At 34.8% G+C, this 6,658-nt stretch overlaps 2 long non-coding RNA genes across 2 annotated transcripts; one reads left to right on the top strand and one right to left on the bottom strand.

The window, feature by feature from the left end:
* Window positions 1-3,635: 3,635 nt before the first annotated feature.
* Window positions 3,636-5,300, top strand: LOC128214577 (uncharacterized). Its single transcript, XR_008257944.1, has 2 exons — window positions 3,636-4,555; window positions 5,054-5,300. It is a non-coding gene; the product is annotated as an uncharacterized LOC128214577 (long non-coding RNA).
* Window positions 4,894-6,433, bottom strand: LOC128214576 (uncharacterized). The gene is made up of 3 exons (XR_008257943.1): window positions 6,150-6,433; window positions 5,394-5,807; window positions 4,894-5,150 (listed from the first exon to the last, which is right to left on the bottom strand). It is a non-coding gene; the product is annotated as an uncharacterized LOC128214576 (long non-coding RNA).
* Between the last annotated feature and the right edge of the window lie 225 nt (window positions 6,434-6,658).

Below are 6,658 nucleotides of genomic sequence, written 5' to 3'. Positions count from 1 at the left end.
TTAACAGTTAGACCGACAAAGTCGCCTAAATGATGGGCTCATTTTCATGAATCATGGAAACATGTGTTATCACACTAAAATTCAGTCCCGTATTTTAACAATATATTCGCAATTGACATATAAAGGGCTTGAAGTTTTTGTAAAGGGTGTTCCACTTCTTTTTCGTATCGTATATGTAAAACGTGTTTGTATTCATTATACATGGTAAACAGTAACACATAACTGCTTAATAACTCTTCATTTTGTCAATTTTGAGAAAGAAAAGTGTTCTTGTACTTCTAATGTCTTCGATTGCTAGCTGATTTGAAAGACTTGTAATTTTGTGATATTTGTTTCATTTCAGAATATGAAGACTCCGACTTTATGCAATGAATGCGGAATGGATTTCAAAATAAAAACAAAACAAACATCTAGTAGACCACGATAGAAGGCATTCTGGTCGATTGCCGTCGTTTTTGCGGGAAAGTGTTTACACAGACACAGGTTAGTTTTTAGCTTTATTTTTTTCGCCGAGAAATAAGAATATACTAACAGTTATACTTTTATTACGACTCCCCTCGTGTAGAGGTTAAGATTTGCCGTCGTCTGACTGTGTTTTCAATTTTTTTTAAGGGTAGCGTTTTTCACATACCGGGTAATAATGTGGTCCATGTTTCAGTGGACAGGGTCGTTCAGTTTTATGGTGCTAATTACACGATCAAACACTCATTGCGTGGCAGTAATATAGTGTTTTTTATAAATTATATTCAAGTACTGACATTGCCAGCAATTCCCGCTAACTTGTGACAGTACATGTCTTGTTTTTATAGGTGCAGCAATCACGGCGAGACAAAGTTGCACGTTTGCAAATAGTGTGGCAAAACTGCCCTTGCAAGACTTGAAGATACACGAAAGACGCGAAAGCGGCGAATTGAAGCTAACCTGTGGTGTGTGTGGGTTCAAATTGGGTGACACGACCAATCTCAGTGACCAGATTTCTACTAGACACAGGGGTATGACACGTCACAAATGTCTACAGTGTCGCTCAGCATTCAAGTTCAAATCTAGACTCAGCAGGCAATTTAAGGCGAAACACACCTAATCATGACACAATGAAAGATTACAATGGTCTAGTTAGAAGTGCATTCAAGTATGTTGCCGAGTTAAAATAACGTTTTCATGAGTTTAACATTTTATTAAGATAAATAGCAAAACGTACTGTTACCAAATGGTGCTCTTTCAAAATGTTCGTTTGTCTTACAGTACTGAAAAAAAATGCAGTGTAAAAATAGTATGAAAACCGATTTAGCATACAACATTTTCACATGGTTTAGAGATGCATTGTTGTCATTTTCCCATTTATTTCCTATAAACTCTTAACTGCATTTATCTTATATAATTCAGCAAGCTTTGAAACACAATTATTTCAGCCTTTAGTCTAGAACATTTTAATGTTCCATGCTCAGCTCTTATCTAGATGTTCAAGTCTTAGTCCTAGCCTGTAAGTTGGTAATATAGTGTGCTCTCATTCCTCCTTGGTGTTTCCCGTCTAACTCTGAGCCTCCACCTTTACAATGAGTTCCTGTCTGTATTGTTCGAACGACCGCAGTTTTACTGATGTAGATCAGATAATATTTGTTCAGACTGAACCAAATAAAAGATTCAGCGTTATCTGAAAGGTATGAACAATATGCTTTAAACGTGGAAATATATATAAACTAATTGTGATGTGCAAAACATATCAAAATAGGAACATTCATGAAATTTATAATCACCACAAACGGGCCGCTTACTACAGAGATGTTTTATTCGCCGTCAGTCCAGATTGTAATTTATAAGTAAAACTATCTGATTTTTAAAGAAATGTATGTATGATTCTGTATTGATCATATTTAAAAGTAATCGAACTTATAATGGCAGACTTTCTCTTAAATTATTTCATAGACTATCTTTCAACTCCTCATTAAATATGATTGCTAAATATTTAGTTATTTAGGTGTGCGTTATAATGCAAAATTTATTGTTACAACGTAGATAAAAACTAAACACTATACATTCTGACTTCACGGATAGAAAATGCTTATATAACGATTAGTTTGTAAACCGCGCTCTACTTTCAAACATGAACTAAAATGACCGTGTACTTTATCATCCTAAAATGTCCGTGTGCTTTATCAATTTGGTTTTAGTTCATTTTTACCTTTGAAATAACTAGAAGTTAAACAATACACGCTGAAAACTATGAAATACATAAAACTTTTTAAAATAAGATTTTTGTATGAATTATTTACGGCTTACATGAGGTAAACCGATAGATTTGTCAAAAGCCGTGTACTTTGCCTTAGATTTCAACTCTGAGAAATCAGTTGGTCAAGATTTTCAGGAAAACTTTAGGATATTAGAGAAAGTTCTTTATTACCGTGGATGGAGCTCTTAAATGCGGGGTTTATGGTCTTTATTTCACAAAAAATCTCCAAATATTAAGAAAGTTATTTTTAAAAACCTTACCTGAATCGAGACTTGTTGACATTTGTTGCCGTGCACTTTACCAAATAAATCACGTGGGTTCTCCACCGTGACTATGCTAATAACAGGTATATTTCTGAAAAGAAAGCGCTATCCCTAAGAAAACTACAGGGATAAGCCAATAGGTCAACCATTTAAAATAACACTCTTATTCAAAACAAATACATAAACATGTATAACAAACATAAACTTTGACTGATAAACATTTAACAACTTACTTAATAATACATTTATTGAAACTATTAATTTCTGATAACAAGATTTTAGCCGTGTATTTAATAGCAGAAAGCGCAAAAGTATTCAAGATTAACCGTGGTCTACTATAGTCTCATAAGGTTAAAATACCGTGTTGTATGCTCATTTTTTTTTAAATCAAAATAAATATCCTTAATAAAAACCATTGTTTTTAACATTTATTAATCTTTTTTGGAATATTTAAACAATATTATTTAGTGTGGTAAATCTTATTTGTGAGTTAGATTGCATCCGTAAGAAGAACCTTGTGTAGAGGCACATTGCAAGGGCCACAAACACGGAACAAGATATGCTCAATTCACTGAATTGCTTTGTAATGATGTGATTACCGCCTTGGACCGGTCAGTGAAACATGAGTACTCTGGAATAGGGTCTTACTAGAGGCTTACACTAGTCTAGATGTACACAACATCACATTTGTCCCAAATCTTACACAGTGTTTACGGGTCGGGGAAAATGACTACGCGAGTACATTAACAGCAGTATGAGGTGCAACAATGTCCAGTCTCATACACCACAGTTTTTATGGATTTTGATTTCCAATGCATCCTTCAGTCATAGTTGCTAGATTTAAAAGTTTAAAAGGAAACGCTTATTATTTTCGTTATTTGTTATTTCGTTTGAAATATGTTCCTTGCACGCGTCTAAATCAATTATATATTATACTTCCTGTTATAAAAATATGTAAACAAAAATGATAGCTTTATTCTGAAAAATGATAACATCACTATGAATACACATATTACTGTCGACGGTCACATCAATTATGGCAAAAAACGAAAGGAAATGTTTCTCGTTATTTTAAGCCCATCAAACTTTAATGACCCTGTCACACAGGTCAGAAAGCCGTTGCTGACGTGAAATTTACTAATTGACCTTACGACAGGATTTGATTGACAGGTCCTATCAGCCAATCAGAATGTAGGGCTGATAAGTCGTGTTGCTATCCGCCATTTTGTCCGTCAAACTGACCAGAGTCCGTCATATACATGCGCTGGCAATTTCTCGCCTTTTAAAGTATTATGGTAAAAAGGTGTTGTCATGGCACTTGTAATTCGGATACAAGGTAGCCAGGCCGACTAAAGATGGCTTCCAATTCGTTCCGTATTCGAAACCAGCGAGTTATTTAGAAAAATTCAAGTGCTGTATCAGACTCTGTGGAAGACCTCATCAACAGCTGAACTTGGAAATTTTGAAAGATCGTTCAAAGGCGAAACATCTATACGTCTGTACAAAAGTATTTTTTTGAACAATACTACTTATTTCAATCCACTCAAAATTTATTTAATACTGATATTGTCCGTGCATGACCTAAATAAGTGTTACTATTTTTAAACTATTAACATCGTACATTTATGCTTTGGCTTGTGTTGTCAAATCGGCATTAATGGCCATTTAATATCAGGTTCAACATGGACACGATTGATTTCATTCAAGATAGAGGTATTTTTGTTGATACCGTTATGTAGTTTTTATAAACTGCTTTGCTTTCAAAGTAAATCAGGAAATATCGTACAACTAAATTTTTGTCCGAACCATCGCATGCTTCCGAATCTCATCTACTCGTATGGTTCCTATGTAAACAATGGCTTTTGTAGCTGTCATTCCGACACATTTCATAGATTTCTTACTTTCATATCAGCACTTTGTCGACGGGAAATCCAATCAAGAAAACCCTGACCCTCAAGCAGCTACTGTATTTGACCAGCTCACACCAGCTAGGCCTCCTCCAAAACTCAGATAAATATTTGAGCCACCAAAACAAAACGAGAACAGATCGGTCTGAATCGTTAAGGTATTATTTTCTGTATAAAACAATTTATTTCACTGTACATTTAAATCAATTATTATGTTCATTAGAACTTGATTCTGCCACACATGTGCTGTAAAGACTTATTATGAATAAAGAACAAGTCAAACATGTACATATTTTCATTGTTATTCTTATATTTTGGGAATCGGCTTATTTTGGCATTTTGGCATTCTTTAAATTAAGACCTAATATATAAATCACAAAGCAAACTTCTCCGAGCCAAAATATGATAAATGCAATCGAATCCTGTGTAAGTTGTCAAAGTGATCAATCTGTGAAAGTGCAGCTTTAACAGTGAAAAATAACTTCTGCTAATGCTATATATTTTAAAATATATTTGCCATTGCAATAAAGAGATATTCACCTACAATATCATACATAAACACCAAAGAAATATCAAAGTTTAAGTAATGTTTGCAAAACAACAATGTATTTAATAAATCTGATATTAAATATGCAACAACTGGTGTTATACTCCAGAACTGAAGCTAACATCATAGAGGTACATCCTTCTAAGAATCCATCAAAACAACATGCTGAACAACTTCAAGAACTCTCTTCAAAAGACCACACTTTCCTGAAATAAATAAAAGATGCCAATATTAAAATAAATCAGTTACATGTATTGTTAAATATTTTAATACTAGCTGTAAATGCTACTGCCTTTGATGTTTGCTTTCTACATGTATATCATAATGAAATATTGACAAGATAATAGCTAATGTTTTGTGGTTGTTGTTTTTCTCTGGACAAATAGTCCATTACTTTTGTACAGCAAAGTAAAACTAAATGTTATAAAAAGCTTTAAAATAGGTCCTACCGATTATTTGTAAAACTTGTCATCACTGGTTTTCTCTTGCGGTTGACATTGCCTGGACTGGCAAATATCATGTATGTGTGTGTGTGTGTGGGGGGGGGGCGGTTTCCGGTCTTATGCTAGGTCCCCTGTGAAGGTAGGCTTGTTGAAGACAATAATAAGGGGACTTCCTTATCTCCATCAATCAGAATATTTTAATGGTGTCAACGGTAAATAGCAGGAGACCCTCCACCAGCCTTAACCGGTAAATGGGGGGAGGGTAGTGTGTGTGGGTTAGAACTAGCTGCCCGGTCAGCTTAGTTGGTTAGAGTGCCGGGCTAGTGTTCTGGTGGTTGTGAGTTCGAGCCCCACACCGGGGGAACATTTCCTCCCAGGTCTACTTTTACAGCCAGAGTGTGTGAACATGTTCCACAATTTCTGTAAGAACAAAAATCAAAGCATGTGAATGTTTGAGCAATGCAAAAGTTACAGATTGGTATCACCCACGATTGTCACTTGTCAACTATTACATTATTATTCATAAGGGAGAGTGTTCAATCGCTTAGAACTGAAACTTTTTATGCATAACCCCAATAAACCATTTCTGCTCATACTATAGAATACAAGGTTAAACTGTATAGCTGGCATGTAACTGTTATTTAATGTCACTTCCGGGTTCCCCATTCGGGCAATTTATGATTTACTCATATTGTGCGATGATTTAATCTTTGTTTCAAAAATACTGTAAGAAGGACCGGTGTTATTAAAAGTTAAACTTACCCTTGTTTGCATTTACAGTATGCGTCACACACACGCTTTTCCTTTGTATCGATGTCAATATTGACAACATGGCGGCTATCCGATTTTCTCTGACTTGGATAGATTTCACCCCGTAAATGTTAGATATCGTCATTTTCTAAAGATATATTGAGCCTTCCGATGTAGCAGCCAGTTACAAATTCCTTTGACTTCTATTTTTTTCGCATTGTAATGTCACATTTATGATAATTTGTCAGGAATATCGGAAAGCGAAACAACGCGAGACGCCATTACTTCCTCGTTTGTTTGACGGACATAGACAGAGTTCGCTCCCTTGATATCAGGGGGCGTGGCTTAGAAGCCGCTGTCGTAAGGTCAATTATGTACTATATTTCTCTATTTTTTAAAATTTTGTAGCAAATATCTAATTTCCATCCTTGATACTGTTATGATCAGAATATATGTAATTTGAATAAAAAAAGTTTTAGAACTTTAAATAGTAGCTAATTCAGCTTCTTTGAATAGTTGGC

The sequence above is a fragment of the Mya arenaria genome, chromosome 13 (assembly GCF_026914265.1).
Source record: "Mya arenaria isolate MELC-2E11 chromosome 13, ASM2691426v1".
Taxonomy (NCBI): Eukaryota; Metazoa; Mollusca; class Bivalvia; order Myida; family Myidae; genus Mya; species Mya arenaria.
The sequence above is the reverse complement of the archived record's forward strand: the minus strand, read 5'-3'. Positions and strand labels throughout refer to the sequence as shown.